Here is a 17,784-nt window from a genome sequence, read left to right on the forward strand (position 1 = left end):
AAAATAAATAAATAAATAACCTGACATCTTTTCTAGAAGGTTTTTTGGTTTGTTTTTCTTTCTTTGCCTTGAAGACTTAAAAGAAACTCTGATTTCTTCTTAAATTCTGACGTCTACATTATGCCTCCTCTCAACCTCCTCTTCATTTAACAGAAGTTATTACACTGATCTCTTGTTGTTTTTGTTTGTTTGCTTTGTGTTTGTGTATGTTTTAAAGCCTTAGGAAGAAAGGCAACATCATTAATCTCACCATTGCCTACAAGTATTTGGTGTTTTTTTTTGTCTGGACAAAAATGCTAAAGGGAGCCTACGTACCGGGCTGTGCTGCTTATGGCAGTGCTGGAGAGGGGGCGCTGAGCTGTTGGGTATGACGTGTAACAGAACAGACTTTACCACCTGAAACTGCTGCTTCAAGTTCAGATCAGGCAAGGAACAAACCTCGTAACAACTAACAAGACCAAAGAAGAGTACACTTAAGTTGAAGACACAACACTTGATCTGAAACAAGAAGTTTGTGCCTACTCAACAGCTTTGAAAGAGCACTTCCCAATGCTGCTAGTAGTCTTTGTTTTCTTCAGTGCTGTACTGTGAGATTGCCCGGTATAGCAGCAGTTGTATTCTTTATTAGCTTGGTAGATCATTTTCTCTCGCTCTTTTTTTTAATACTAGCAACTTTCATCCTTTGAAACACGTGCTGAAAAGAAGAATCAGCAAATACTACTGAAAGTGCAATATTCGATTATCACTGCGAGATGAGCTTTGATCCAAACCTTCTCCACAACAATGGACATAATGGGTACCCTAATGGTACTTCAGCAGCACTGCGTGAAACTGGGGTTATTTAAAAACTGTTAACCTCTTACGGATTTATTCAGTGTTCAGAACGTCAAGCTAGACTTTTCTTCCACTGTTCACAGTACAATGGCAATCTGCAAGACTTAAAAGTAGGAGATGATGTTGAATTTGAAGTATCATCGGACCGGTGGACTGGGAAACCCATTGCTGTTAAACTGGTGAAGATAAAACAAGAAATCCTCCCTGAAGAATGAATGAATGGACAAGAAGTGTTTTATCTGACTTACACCCATGAAGATGTTGAAGGGAATGTTCAGCTGGAAACTGGAGATAAAATAAACTTTGTAATTGATAACAATAAACATACTGGTGCTGTAAGTGCTCGCAACATTATGCTGTTGAAAAAGAAACAAGCCCGCTGTCAGGGAGTAGTTTGTGCCATGAAGGAGACATTTGGCTTTATTGAAAGAGGTGATGTTGTAAAAGAGATATTCTTTCACTATAGTGAATTTAAGGGTGACTTAGAAACCTTACAGCCTGGTGAAGATGTGGAATTCACAATCAAGGACAGAAATGGTAAAGAAGTTGCAACAGATGTCAGACTATTGCCTCAAGGAACAGTCATTTTTGAAGATATCAGCATTGAACATTTTGAAGGAACTGTAACCAAAGTTATCCCAAAAGTACCCAGTAAAAACCAGAATGACCCATTGCCAGGACACATCAAAGTTGACTTCGTGATCCCTAAGGAACTTCCCTTTGGAGACAAAGATACTAAATCCAAGGTGACCCTGCTGGAAGGTGACCATGTTAGGTTTAATATTTCAACAGACCAACATGACAAATTAGAACGAGCAACCAATATAGAGGTTCTCTCAAATACATTTCAGTTCACTAATGAAGCCCGAGAAATGGGTGTGATTGCTGCCATGAGAGATGGTTTTGGTTTCATCAAGTGTGTGGATCGTGATGTTTGTATGTTCTTCCACTTCAGTGAAATTCTGGATGGGAACCAGCTCCACATTGCAGATGAAGTAGGGTTTACTGTGGTTCCTGATATGCTCTCTGCTCAAAGAAATCATGATATTAGGATTAAAAAACTTCCCAAGGGCACGGTTTCGTTTCATTCCCTTTCAGATCACCGTTTTCTGGGCACGGTAGAAAAAGAAGCCACTTTTTCCAATCCTAAAACCACTAGCCCAAATAAAGGCAAAGAGAAGGAGGCTGAGGATGGCATTATTGCTTATGATGACTGGCGTGAAACTGACTATTGCTTTTCAAGCCAAGGATGTGGAAGGATCTACTCCTCCTCAAATAGGAGATAAGGTTGAATTTAGTATTAGTGACAAACAGAGGCCTGGACAGCAGGTTGCAACTTGTGTGCGACTTTTAGGTCTTAATTCTAACTCAAAGAGGCTCTTGGGTTATGTGGCAACTCTGAAGGATAATTTTGGATTTATTGAAACAGCCAATCATGATAAGGAAATCTTTTTCCATTACAGTGAGTTCTCTGGTGATGTTGATAGCCTGGAACTGGGGGACATGGTCGAGTATAGCTTGTCCAAAGGCAAAGGCAACAAAGTCAGTGCAGAAAAAGTGAACAAAACACACTCAGTGAATGGCATTACTGAGGAAGCTGATCCCACCATTTGCTCTGGCAAAGTAATTCACCCCCTGAGGAGTGTTGATCCAACACAGACTGAGTACCAAGAAATGATTGAGATTGTGGAGGAGGGCGATAGGAAAGGTGAGGTCTATCCATTTGGCATCGTTGGGATGGCCAACAAAGGGGATTGCCTGCAGAAAGGGGAGAGCGTCAAGTTCCAATTGTGTGTCCTGGGCCAGAATGCACAAACTATGGCTTACAACATCACACCCCTGCGTAGGGCCACAGTGTAATGTGTGAAAGATCAGTTTGGCTTCATTAACTATGAAGTAGGAGATAGCAAGAAGCTCTTTTTCCATGTGAAAGAAGTTCAGGATGGCATTGAGCTACAGGCAGGAGATGCGGTGGAGTTCTCAGTGATTCTTAATCAGCGCACTGGCAAGTGCAGCGCCTGTAATGTTTGGCGAGTCTGTGAGGGCCCCAAGGCTGTTGCAGCTCCTTGACCTGATCGGTTGGTCAATCGCTTGAAGAACATCACTCTGGATGATGCTAGTGCTCCTCGCCTAATGGTTCTTCGTCAGCCAAGGGGACCAGATAACTCAATGGGGTTTGGTGCAGAAAGAAAGATCCACCAAGCTGTTGTCATTGACTAACCACATCCACAAAGCACATCATTAATCCGCTATGATCAAGTTGGGGGGAATCTGGTGAAGGGTTCTGAATATCTCCTTCTTCATCCCTCCCGAAATCTGAAATACTTATTCTGTTGAGCTATTACACCAGTTTTAACACCTTCCTCGTGTTATGTTTAAAAAAATAAATAAATTTAAGAAAACCATTTTAAAATAATGCACAGTTGCAGCCTGGAAAACTTAAGGAGGCGCCTTATAGTATCAATTTTAGGAGCTTTATTTGGTGCTTTTAACGCAACTGGTAATTGCAAAATCCACTTCGCCTGTGTTAAGTGAAAAATATAGACTGTTATCTTGTTGGCCCTATGAAATTCTGCACTTTTCATTATATACTCTACCTTCATTAATTACTTCTGGCAAGATGTTCTGCCTTAGCACTCAGTTGCGTTCTTTTTCTTTTTCTTCCTGTTCATTATGCTTTGATTCTGAGGACCATATGAGGGTAGAATATATTATCTTTTAAAAATTACAAAGATTTGTATAGGCAAACCATTTCTTAAAGTTGATGGCCAAATTTTAAAATGTTATTTTTCATATCATTTATAATCTTGTCACAATCCACTTAAAGAAGTTTGGTTATATTTCAGTGAAAATTATCTTACAGAGTAGGTTTTTTTTTCTTTGGATTGGGGGGTAACTTTACTACAATTAATAAGTATGGTGCAGAATTTCATGCAAATGAGGAGTGCCAGCAGTGTGATAATTTAAACATATTTAAACAAAAACAAAAAAATGAATGCACAAACTTGCTGCTGCTTAGATCACTGCAGCTTCTAGGACCCGGTTTCTTTTACTGATTTAAAAACAAAACAAAAAAATAAAAATAAAAAAGTTGTGCCTGAAATGAATCTTGTTTTTTTAATAAGTAGCCGCCTGGTTACTGTGTCCTGTAAAATACAGACACTTGACCCTTGGTGTAGCTTCTGTTCAACTTTATATCACGGGAATGGATGGGTCTGATTTCTTGGCTCTCTTCTTGTATTGGCCATATACAGGGTCCCTGGCCAGTGGACTGAAGGCTTTGTCTAAGATGACAAGGGTCAGCTCAGGGGATGTGGGGGAGAGCGGTTTTATCTTCCCCCTTATCGTTTGAGGTTTTGATCTCTGGGTAAAGAGGCCGTTTATCTTTGTAAACACAAAACATTTTTGCTTTCTCCAGTTTTCTGTTAATGGCAAAAGAATGGAAGCGAATAAAGTTTTACTGATTTTTGAGACACTAAAAAAAAAAAAAAATGCTAAAGGGAAATTTTTCATAAAAACTTTGAGCTATGGTCTCAATCTCCTACTAAGGTTGTTGCTTCAGCCACTTGTCTTAATTGATCCAATATACAAAACAGACAAGAAATTGTCTTCTTTCAACCTTGCAAATTTGCACATAGCTGAACTCTCAGTCAACTTACACTGTGATGTTCATAGAAGAGGTGACTTCTCCACTTATAAGTTGGCTATCTCTATATTAGGTTTATTTTACCTTTTATACATGAAGAATTAAATGAATATAATTTCCTGATTTCAGCACTACTATGTCAGCACTGTCTATTTAAGCATACTGCTGAAATAGGCAACACCAACCCCAAACTTTTGAAGATACCATAATGCTAAAGCTTTAGTTGGCAAGTGACAATTTTCTAAGAAAGAGTGTAGGTAAATTCTTCCAGGTATTTTAAAACCTCCTAGCAGGAGTCACCAGTTTTATTAGCATACATTATCTGAGTATGTGTATTCATTAACTTGTCACTTGTACTAAACCTATAACATGTGTTTGATTCTTATAGACACAAGCAAGACAGCAACCCAGACCAAATTCTGTAATAATTATGTTTCAATTTATTTTTGAATGACACAAATATTCAAATAACAGAATTAAACACAATCAAATATATTTTTCACATAAATATCTAATTATGTAGACTTCATTCCTCTAATTTTGTCCTGCTGTGCATGGTATACTTCACAAATGTTATGTCATTTTTGAGAATGGCTAACCTAGATATAAGACACAAACACTTCCTCTAAAAACAGTTGCCAAAATTGTGCCCACTACTTTTGCCTACATTTTCATTGAACAAAGTCTACAATATCACTACAATTATATGCAAAGGAGCTTAAGAAATATATTTTTATTTAGACAGCCATGTTCATGGCTACATATTAGTGATTAATGATTATAGAAGTGAAGAACAAATACTGAATAAAAATTATCTGAATCTTTTTAATGTTTTTGTGAAATTTTTTTTTAATTATTTATTTATTTATTTTTTATTATACTTTAAGTTCTAGGGTACATGTGCATAACGTGCAGGTTTGTTACATATGTATACTTGTCCCATGTTGGTGTGCTGCACCCATCAACTCGTCAGCACCCATCAATTCATCATTTATATCAGGTATAACTCCCCAATGCAATCCTTCCCCCCTCCCCCCCCCCCATGATAGGCCCCAGTGTGTGATGTTCCCCTTCCTGAGTTCAAGTGATCTCATTAATTTATTATTATTAGTTGTAGAGCATTTGAGAATTTAACCTTTGCTAAACTGAGTTTCAATGCTTACAAAATAATTAAGATATTACTTTGATGAAATGTATTTCAACATATATAGTACCAATTAATGTAAAATGAATGTGTGTGTGGGCATGTGTATAGTTCTGTATAATCCTCACATCATTTATGTGAAATATGGCATGATTCAAATGAGACATACATGCATATGTCTATATGCATATGTATTTTATGTTCTTTAGTGATGATTTGTGAGATTTTGGTGTACCCATCTCCTGAGCAGTATACACTGAAGCCAATTTGTAGTCTTTTGTCCCTCACCCTCTTCCTACCCTTTTCCCCTCAGTCCCCAAAATCCATTGTATCATTCTTATGGCTTTGTATCCTCATAGTTTAGCTCTCACTTATGAGTGAGAACATATGATGTTTGGTTTTCCATTCCTGAGTTACTTTACTTGGAACAATAGTTTCCAGTCCCATCCATGTTGCTGTGACTGCCATTCATTCATTCATTTATATGGTTGAGTAGGACTCCATCATATATATCACAACTTCTTTATCCATTCGCTGATTGATGGGCATTTGGGTTGGTTCCATATTTTTTCAATTGCAAATTGTGCTGCTATAAATATGCATTACCAACTATCTTTTTCGTATAATGACTTATTTTCCTCTGGGTAGATACTCTGTAGTGCGATTGCTGAATCAGATGATAGTTCTACTTTTAGTTCTTTAAGGAATCTGTGCACTGTTTTCCATAGCGGTTGTACTAGTTTGCATTTCCACCAGCAGTGTAGAAGTGTTCCCTTTCCACTGCATCCACGCCAGCATCTTTTTTTTATTTTTATTTTTTTGATTATGGCCATTTTTTAGGAGTAAGGTGGTATCACATTGCATTCATTTTATTTCCCTGTTCATTAGAGATGTTGAGCATTTTTAAATATGTTTGATTGCCATTTGTAATATATTCTTTTGAGAACTGTTCATGTCCATCGCCCACATTTTGATGGGATTATTTTTTTCTTACTGATTTGTTTGAGTTTCTTGTAGATTCTGGATACTAGTCCTCTGTCAGGTGTATAGATTGTGAAGGTTTTCTCTTACTGTATGGGTTGTCCGGTTACTCTTCTGCTGTTCCTTTTGCCGTGCAAAAGCTCTTTAGTTGAATTAAGTCCCAGCAATTTATCTTTATATTGCATCTACTTTGGGGTCCTTGGTCGTGAAATATTTGTCTAAGCCAATGTGTCCAAGGGTTTCTTTGATGTTATCTTATAGAATTTTTATAGTTTCAGGTTTTAGATTTAAGTTCTTGATCCATCTTGGGTTGATTTTTGTATAAGGTGAGATATGAGTGAGAGGTGACAACATGCTAGCGCCCTGGCTTCCTCTCCCTTGGCCTCGGGGTCTGCTCTGGCCCTGCTCCAGGAGCCCTTCAGCCCACTGCTACTGTGCTGTGGGGGCCCCTCTCTGGTGTTGGCTGAGGGGAGAGCTGGCTCACAGGAAGCTGTGGAGGGAGAGGCACGGTAGGGAGCCCAGACTGTGCGGGCATGGCTTCCACGTAGGATTGGGCTCTGCTGGCCTTGACTAGGGGAGGAGCTCCCTCTGGGCCGCCAGAGTGCCCCGCCTAGGTGCCACAAAGTCCTGCAGTGAGTGCCATTGAGAGGTGAAGCCACGGGGCTTCTGGGAAAAGTGGAGACTTAGAGAACTTTTCTGTCTAGCTAAAGGTTTGCAAATGGACCAATCAGCACTCTGTGTCAAGCTAAAGGTTTGTAAATGCACCAATCAGCACTCTGTCAAAATGGACCAATCAGCTCTCTGTAAAACGGACCAATCATCTCTCTGTAAAATGGACCAATCATCTCTCTGTAAAATGGACCAAGCAGTAGGATGTGGATGGGGCCAGATAAGAGAATAAAAGCAGGCCACCAGCGCCAGCAGCAGCCACCCCTTCAGGTCCGTTTCCATACTGTGTTAGCTTAGTTATTTTGCTCTTCGCAATAGAATCTTGCTGGTGCTGACTCTTTGGGTCCGCACCACCTTTATGAGCTGTAACACTCACAGCGAAGGACTGCAGCTTCATTCCTCAGGCCAGCAAGACCACAAACCCAGCGAGAGGAACAAACAACTCCAGATGCGCTGCGTTAAGAGCTGTTACACTCACTGTGAAAGTCTGCAGCTTCACTTCTGAAGCCAGTGAGACCACCAACCCAGCAGAAGGAAGAAACTCCAGACACGTCGGAACATCAGACGAAACAAACTCCAGATACACCATCTTTAAGAACTGTAACACTCACAGCAAGGGTCCGCAGCCAGACCAAGAACCCACCAATTCTGGACACATGAGGATTCGGTTTTATTCTTCTACATGTGGGTAGCCAATTATCCCAGCACCATTTGTTGAATAGGGTGTCCTTTTTCCACTTTGTTTTTGTTTGCTTTGTTGAAGATCAGTTGACTGTAAGTATTTGGGTTTATTTCTGGGTTCTCTATTCAGTTCCATTGGTGTATGTACCTATTTTTATGCCAGTGTCATGCTATTTTGGTGACTATGGCCTTATAGTATATTTTGAAATCAGGTAATGTGATGCTTTCAGATTTGTTCTTTTTGTTTAGTTTTGCTTTGGCTATTAGAGCTCTTTTTTGGTTGTATATGAATTTTAGGATTGTTTTTTCTAGTTCTGTGAAGAATGGTGGTGTATTTTGATGGGAATTGGATTGAATTTGTAGATTGCTTTTGGCAGTATGGTTGTTTTCACAGTATTGATTCTACTCTCCATGAGCATGGGATGTGTTTCCATTTGTTTGTGACATCTGTGATTTCTTTCAGCAGAGTTTTGTAGTTTTCCTTGTAGAGATCTTTCACCAAATTGGTTAGGTATATTCCTCAGTATTTTATATATTTATATGTATATGTGTGTGTGTATGTGTATATATATATATACATATATATATATATTGCAACTATTGAGTTCTTTATTTGATTCTCAACTTGGTCACAGTTGGTGTATAGGAGAGCTACTGATTTATGGACATTAGTTTTGTATCCTGAAGCTTTGCTGAATTCTTTTATGATTTCTAGGAGCTTTTTTGGAGGAGCATTTAGGGTTTTCTGGGTATACAATCATAGCACCAGCAAACAGTGCCAGTTTGACTTCGTCTTCACTGATTTGGATGTGCTTTAGTTCTTTCTCTTGTTTGATTGCTCTGGCTAGGACTTGTAGTACAATGTTAAATAGAAGTGAAGAGAGTGGTCATCCTTGTCTTTTTTCAGTTTCAGTGGGCATGTTTTCAACTTTTATCCACTCAGTATTATGTTAGCTGTGGGTTTGTCACAAGTGGCTTTTATTACCTTCAGTTATGTCTCTTGTATGCCGATTTTGCTAATAGTTTTAATCATGAAGGGATGCTGGCTTTTGTCAAATGCTTTTTCTGCGTCTTTTGAGATAATCATGTGATTTTTGTTTTTAATTATGCTTATGTGGTGTATCACATTTATTGACTTGCATGTATTAAACCACCTCCGTATCCCTGGTATGAAACCCACTTTACTATGGTTGGTTATCTTTTTATTATTTTGTTGTATTCGGTTAGTTAATATTTTGTTAAGGATATTTGCATGTATGTTCATCAGGGATATTGGTCTGTTTTCTTTTTTTGGTTATGCCCTTTCCTGGTTTTATTTTAAGGTGATACTGACTTCATATAATTATTTAGGGAGGATTCTTGGTTTCTCTATCTTCTGGAATAATGTCAATAGGATTGGTACCAATTCTTCTTTGAATGTTTGCTAGAATTCAGCTGTGAATTCCGCTGGTCCTGGACTTTATTTCGTTGGCAATTTTTTTTATTACAATTTCCACCTCATTGCTTGTTATTGGTCTTTTCAGGGTAGCTACTTCTTCCTGATTTAAGCTAAGAGGGTTGTATCTTTCCAGGAAATTATCTGTCCACTCTCGGTTTTCTAGTTTATGTGTGTAAAGGTGTTCATAGCAGCCTTGATTTTTTTTTTTTTTTTGGTATATCTGTGGTGTCTATTGCAACAATCTTCCCATTTTGTTTATAACTGAGCTCTTTTGCACTCTCGGTTTTCTAGTTTATGTGTGTAAAGGTGTTCATAGCAGCCTTGAATTTTTTTTTTTTTTGGTATATCTGTGGTGTCTATTGCAACAATCTCCCATTTTGTTTATAACTGAGCTCTTTTGGATTCTCTTTTTTCTTGGTTAATGGCCTATCAATTTTATTTATCTTTTCAAAGAACAAGCTTTTTGTTTTATTTATATTTGTATTGATTTTTTTTTTTTTTTTGAAGAAACAAAACTTTCATCTCTGCCAATTCTTGCGTAAAAATGATCCCCATCTTCCTGGTTAAAGAATATAGATGTATTTTGTCTTATATGAACATTTTATGATATGGTCCTTACTGAGATCCTTAATCTATTTTACATCCACATATACAAACTTTAAAAAGAAGAGAAATTATTTGTCCCCTTCTGCTATTTAATATACTCTCTATTTTTACTGGAAATATCTAGCTGTCTTGCTTCCACTACGTTTTCATCTACTATCAAGTTTTCTTTACAATTCACTAGTCTTATATAGACAAAAAATGTAGATCCCATTTCTATTGTCATAGTGTTTATATTACCACAATTAAGTGAGACAATTAATAAATACACAAAATCAAACTTGTTAAACAAGCATTAAATGGAGAGATTCAACAGATATGATATTGAGTTTGAGGGGTTGCAAATAAAAATAAGGGTAGCTGCAGAATAGTGAAATTAAGCTGGTTGAGTTGGTAAAGTGAATAAAATGATGGACTTATTTGATTAGATATTAATTAGTTCAAAGGATTATGACTTTGAGGATCCAAGAGCACATGAGCAGGAATAATAGATGATGGCTCTCCCAAAGTGAGATATTTGAAATAGAGACTTGGGAGATGGTATTGTTATCAGTGATCATGATTTCTGTGGCTCTTCGAATGTGTGATGTTTGGAATAGAGACATTGGAGGTGGTATTGTTAATAGTGATCATGAATTCTGTAGCTTGTCCCTTGGCATGATAGTTGAGATAGTGTAGAGTAAAAGTTGGAACTGAAAAAAACAAACTCTTGTATGAATCCTCAACAATAATGTTGAAGACACTGAGAATGATGTCATAGGTTTAGTGGAGAAGAGGAAGAATAAGGGAATCTGAAGTTTTCAAAGTAAAGATTATAATGAATCAGAAGGTATGTGTATTACAGCAGCAAGGAGAGGGCACAGGAATGGAGTTTGAAAGCATGAGCTTCAAGCATCACAATTTTACAGAATCAAGGTGAAGAGTAACTGAAACCAAAAACGATAACTTCTTCAACTGTTGGCTATGAGGTACATGGGATATAGGAGATTTTAAAATCTTCATCGCAAAAGTTTCAGGGGAAAACTAGGTTACAGTTAAGAAGCATGGCCAATGAAAACATTTAAGGAAATGTGGAAGACAAGAATTTAATTGATAATGGGTCAACAGCTCTACAAAGCACAGTGAAAGTTTTGGGGAGCACAGGGCTCACAAAAGAGAAAAATGTTATTCAAGATTTCTGGCAGAGACAAAAATATAGAACTATGTGGGACATAATGAAACTAGTTTCAATATCCTTTTATAAAATCGAGGAAATTTAGTTCTAGAATCATATAATCAAACACGTAGTATAGTGTTATACCCACAGTTTCTCTCTTCACTATTATAAGTTGGTGGGGGGTGATATGATAATTTGCTATCTGGTTCTTCCTAGAAGCATACTGAAAAAAATCACTTTCCATTTTCTGATTCATACTATGATTTTAATTTTTATTTTACTTATTAACATGGATCAAATTGTATCTCACATATAAGAAGTCATCTTTCATAAATAAGAAGTCTTTCCTTATTTTGGTAGATCTTGAAGTCATGATACTTCCATAGTAAATTCATGCTGAAAATGAGAATCTGAATGGCCACAATTCTTTTAATTTGTCATTGTCTGTAATCCATGTACCTTGCCATTTATTCACCATTCGTCAACATATCCTGTCTTAACTTCTCTCTGTGACTCACTTAAATTTTATAATCCATCATCAAAACTGTAAAATCTTTTTCACCAAACTTATTACATGGGTGCAAATGTAATTGCGGATTTTGCAACTAAATTAAACAACCATAATTACCTTTGCACAAACCTAATACTTCTCTGGTATATTTAATAATTTCCTTGCCCATTTAATTTCTTAGACTGTATCTTTCTTCAGTTCAAGGACATTACTTCTTGATGGTTTCTATTCAGTACTAAGATGGCATTATCTGAATCTGCAGTTATATTATTCTTTTAATGTTATAACTGAGCCTGATGACTTATTAATATAGTCAAGCAGATAAAAATGTCTGTATCAGAAATGGTTTACTATAACAAGCAACAACCCTGTAAGAACAGATTATCAGAGAAAAAAATGAAACATCAATCCCTATCTATCTATATATCTTAATTTGAAAATATACCAAAAAGTAGGCAGAGACATTAACTACAAACTAGGAGAGAAATAGCAGGTGCATTGCTAATATTCCCAGTTAACACTCGGTTATAAAAACTTACGTAGTAAGTAATTTAGCTTCAAATTATTGATGGTGTGTTTTTATTATATTCTTACCACAATGCTTCAACATTGTTTCAAAGGTAACAATCTTACCTTTAGGATAATCTTATTAGAACCAAAATTAACTTATGAAAAGGTAGCTGGGTGCGGTGTCTTATGCCTGTAATCCAGTGCTTTGGGAGGCTGAGGCAGGCGGATCACAAGGTAAGGAGCTCGAGACCAGCCTGGCCAAGATGGTGAAACACCATCTCTACTAAAAACACAAAAAATTAGCTGGGCCTGGTGGCAGGGGCTTGTAATCCCAGCTATTCGAGAAACTGAGACAGGAGACTTGATTGAACCCAGGAGACAGAGGTGGCAGTGAGCCAACACCATGCCACTACACTCCAGCTTAATTTAACTTTTATATTAAATTCATCAGATTTGAGATGGTATATTCTATTTTGCATTTTAGTTTGTAGCTCAGGCTACAATGACTTTAAAATATAGTGATTATCACTGATTCATTGTTTGTGTTCAATTACACAATGAAATACATTGTTTCCAAAATTTTAAGACAGAAAATGCAACTCAGTCTCTCAGATGATGACAGGAATTCAGGCTACAAGTTTGAATGTTATTATTTTGGGCTTATGAAGAGAACACACACACAGACACACACACACATACACATATATATATAAAGGTAATGTATATTATTGTTAGAAATTTATTTATGCTTGAATCTTTTTCTTTTCTACAATCTTCTCTGGGAAAACTGAAGCACAACTCTGTTGACACTGAGCAGATTCTTAGATAGCAAGTTTGAAATTTGTTATAGCATTTACCAATGTTACTATAATGTGTGTCATGAATAATGAATATAGTGACTTTCTATGTTATAGTGAAATAAATACATTATGGTTAGCAAAAACCATGGTTTCTGGGGGCTGTCAGATGCCATTTTTACAAAATTCAGAGCTCAAGTTTTGTGCGACATTATATAACCCAATGTATGCATTATATACTATTGTGCTAAAAGTACCCCAAAATTTGACAGCTGAAAACAAAGACTTTCTATTATCTAACAGTTTCTGTAAGTTAGGATAATGAGAAAAATTTAGCTATGTGGATTAACTAAGGGACTTTCATATGGATACAATCAAAGTATCTCCTGGAAATAGCAGTCATTTCAAGGCTCATGTAGAAGGGGAACTGCTTGCAAGCGCACTCAAGGCTTGTCGAGCCTCCAGGCTCGGTGGCTGTTAGCTAGAGACAACTCTTCCTTACCATGTGGTCATATTCATAGGGAAACAAACAATGTGGCACCTTGTATTTCCCGGAGTTAGGTGTCAGAGAGAGAGACAGGCAGAGAGAGAGAGAGAGAGAGAGAGAGAGATGAACAGAGAGAGCTCCAAAGACAGAAAACACACATCACTTCTGCCATATCCTGCTCACTAGCAGCAAGTAAAATACAGTCCACATTTAAGTGTAGGGAATTACAACATAAAAACACAAATGCCAGGAGTCAAGGTTCACTGAAGGCCATCCTAGAGCCTCCCTATCGGGGACTTCACTTTGGTTTCCAATAAGTCATGCTTCTCTACTGTGCAACATGCACTCTGTCCCTTCCAAGGTACCTCTAAATCCTCATCTCATTATGGCATCTGTTCAAAGTCCACAATTTCATCATCTAAATCAGGTCCAGTTCTAAGTAAAATAATACAGATGTAGTTCCTTGAGTATAATACCACAAGTACAACTTTTTCAGATCTGTGAAAGTAGACAAATGATCAGCACCCCATCCCCACCCCAAGAAACACCAGTGTATAATATTGGGATAGACAAAGGATAGCCAAAGCTAGGGGCAAGAATAGGGGTAGATGAGCATGCACTATAGACACCTTTGTTCCAAAAGAGGAGAACTGAGAGAACAAAAGGAGAAATTAGCCCACATAAATTCTGACTTATAAATGTTGATAGTTCTTTGATTCAGTTTCAAGATCTGAAAATAATTCTCCATGGTTGTAAACTCTGCCCTCTGGGCTCTTGGTTCTAGCCTCTGAGTCACCTTTCCTTTTTTAATAAAAAAGATAGCATGCATCTCCTCCTGAGTAGCTGTCTCAGCCTGCTGACTACCAATAGAATTCTGGGGATCCAAAGATCTCTCATCATTTTGTACTGTCTCTGATTGTCTCAGTCCAAGCTGGGGATATCTTTGTATCTCAAATCTCAAATAAACATCTTAACCTTCTACCTTAAAAAAAAGAAAAAGAAGAGCAAACAAAATCTAAAGAAAACAAATGAAAGAAAATAATAAATATTAAAGTAGAAATCAATAAGGGAGACAATAGAAAACAATAGAGAAAATCAACAAATGAAAAGTTGGTTCTTTAAAAAATCAGCAAATCTTTAGTTAAATTGATTAAGCAAAAAGAGCAGATGGAAATTACTAAAATTAGGAATGAAATAGGAGATATCAATGATGTTATAGAAGTAAAATGAATTATAAAGGAACATTCCAATGTATATCAACAAATTAGATAGTGTATTAGTCTGTTTTCATACAGCTATAAAGAAATGCTCGAGACTGGGTAATTTATAAAGGAAAGAAATTTAATTGAGTCACAGTTCCACATGGCTGGGGAGGCCTTAGGATACTTACAATCATGGAAGAAGGTAATGGGGAAGCAGGCGCCTTCTTCACAAGGCACCAGGAAAGAGAAGGAAGGAAGGAGGACTTCCAAACACTTAATAAAACCATCAGATCTCATGGAAACTCACTCACTAATAATGAGAACAGCATGGGGGGAACCACTCTTATCCAGTCACCTACCTTCCTCAACACGTAGGAGTTACAGGTCCCTCCCTTGACATGTGGAGATGACAATTCGAGATAGTATTTGGATGGGGACACAGAGCCAAACCATATTAGATAGCCTAGATAAAATTAACAAATTTTAGAAGCAAATTACTCAGGCTGAGTGCTATAGACTGAATGCATGTGTCTTCCCAACATTCATGTCAAAGCCTAAATCCCTAATGTGATGGTATTTGGAGAAGGGATCTTTGGAAGGTAACTGTGTCATAAAGGTGGAGCTTTCATAAATGGGATTAGTGTTTTTATAAGAAGAGACAGGATAGAGAGAATACAATGAGAAAACAGCCTTTTTGAAAATGAGGGAGAGTGCCCTCACCATGGCAGGGTGCAGAATAGCAACCTCACCTAGCTCTTCAATACCTTGGTTTTAGATTTCCTGGGCTCTAGAACTGTGAGAAAGAAATTTCTGTTGTTTAAACTATTCAGTCTATAATATTTTGTTATAGCATTCTGAACTCACTAAAACAATGACTTAAGAAGAAATTGAAAATCTGAATAGACCTATAAAAGTAAAGATATTGAAGTAGTAATTTTAAAATGTTCCACGCAGAAAATCCAGGCCCAGGGAGTTTTACTAGTGGATTCCACCAAATGTTTTAAAAACAATCAATAGTAATCCTTGGCAAACTTTTCCAAAATATATAATAAGTAGAAATATCTCCCAATTCATTCTATCACATCAATATTAGCTTGAAAACCAAAACCAGACAATGGCAACCCCCATCACAAAAAGAAAAAGATAAAAACAAACAAACCAACTACACGTCAATATTTCTTACGAAGCTATATAAAAATCCTCAATAAAATACTATTAAACCAAATATTGAAACGTAAAAAATAATCATACACCATAAACAAATAAGATTTCTTTCAGGAGTGTAAGTTTCATATCTGTCAGTAAATGTAATATATTCTATCAAGAGAATATAAAGATGTTAACTGTGGGATTAAAAAAGAGAAAATAAGCAACAAAACCACATGATCATCTCAACAGATGCCAAAAATGCATTTGACAAGTTTGAACACCCATTCATGACACTGAACAAACTAGAAATAGGGAGAAAATTTCTCAACATCAGTAAAGGTTTCTATGAAAAACTAACAGCTAATTCATGACTAAAATGAAATGCCTTCATCCTAAGATCTTTTGTTTTCCATTTGTCCAATTTTGGTATATGGAAATACAACTGATTTTACTATACTTATATTTCGCCCTTCAACTTTGTTGAATTCATTAATCTTCCTTCCCTTCCTGCCTGCCTGCCTGCCTTCCTGCCTTCCTTCTGCCTGCCTTCCTGTCTGATTGCCTTCTTTCTTGATTCTTTAGAAGTTTGTACATACAAGGTCATGTCAACATAAATGGAGATCAATTTAATTCTTCTTTTCCATTCTGGATCTCATGTATTTGTATTTTTTGCCTAGTTGCCCTGGTGAGAATCTCCAGTACTCTGTTGAATAGAAGTAAACTTCTATTCAAACATGCTATCCTCATCTTTTTTGCATTCTTAAGGTAAAGCATTCTGTCTCTCTTGTTTATTTGTTTGCAATTTCTCAAAATGTTGAACATCGTTTACCATATGATGTACCAAATGAGTTATCATATGGTGCAACAATTTTACTTCTAGGTATTTTCTTATCAGCAGAGAATTTTGTGCATGCAGTATTTTGACTCATACTTGGCCACATAAGAATGGGCTTTGGGCCTGAAATACTTCTTTACCAAGATAGAGAGTCCACACAGATTGTTCTGAGTTTATCATCTTGTGTGGTAATACCTTTTCCTATTTCAGACTCAGTGTGTACTTCTTTTTTCTGTTTATATCCACGTGTCAGTGGCCCTTAGGCACATCCCCAGATTTGCATATCTCAAACCACGTGGGAGAGTGGGCTAGTTCCTTCTACTTCATCAAAAGTGGGGTGTGTATAGCTATGCTTCCTGTGTAGGCTAAAGAGTCAATCTACTGACCCTGGGGGCCCAACAGCCTGCAAAGAGTTGGATCTTGTACACTCTCCCTCCTCTCTTACTCTAAGCTATGTTGTCTATTATCAGTGACAATAAATCATGTACTAGTTTCTACCCAGAGTGGAAGTTATCTGTCTTTTAACTATGGCTGCACTCATGTTATATTTTATCTTTCAGCGCAGCCTGACCACTCAGTGAACAGTAAAACAATTCCCAAGACAAAGGAAAACATGTCTTGCAAAACTTGTATGTGAGTGCTCATAGGAGCATTGCTCATAACAGCCAAATAATATAAATGTATCAATTCCCCATCAAGTGAATGGCTAAATAATATTGTGAATATATATCCAGTAGGATGTCTTTCAACAATAAAAATAAAGTATTGATACATACTACAATAGGGATGAGCCCTGAATACATTATGATAAATAAAAGAAGCCAGTTACAGAATATTTCATATGGTGTGATTTAATTTATATTAAATATCCAGAGTAGAAAAATCTATATACAAATAAAATAAAGAATTACCTAGAATTAGGTAGTTGGTGGGAATGGAGACTGATTGTTGGATATGGGGCTTTTATTTAGGGTCATAAAAATGTCCCAGAAATGATTATGGTGATGGGTGCACAACTCTGAGAATATAATAAAAATCATTTAATTGTTTGTTACACAAGAGTATTGTAGATATGTAAATTATATTTTTTAAAATATATAGGTTTATGTTTTGGAAAAAAAAACCTACATCTGTTAATGAC

At 36.8% G+C, this 17,784-nt stretch overlaps 1 pseudogene across 1 annotated transcript; it reads left to right on the plus strand.

Moving 5' to 3' along the window:
* The first annotated feature begins 314 nt into the window (after window positions 1-314).
* On the plus strand, window positions 315-4,326 carry LOC105504658 (annotated as a pseudogene). The gene has a single exon (XR_001000642.1). The product of XR_001000642.1 is annotated as a cold shock domain-containing protein E1 pseudogene (transcript).
* Window positions 4,327-17,784: the final 13,458 nt, after the last annotated feature.

This window comes from Colobus angolensis, unplaced genomic scaffold (assembly GCF_000951035.1).
Source record: "Colobus angolensis palliatus isolate OR3802 unplaced genomic scaffold, Cang.pa_1.0 Scaffold94, whole genome shotgun sequence".
Taxonomy (NCBI): Eukaryota; Metazoa; Chordata; class Mammalia; order Primates; family Cercopithecidae; genus Colobus; species Colobus angolensis.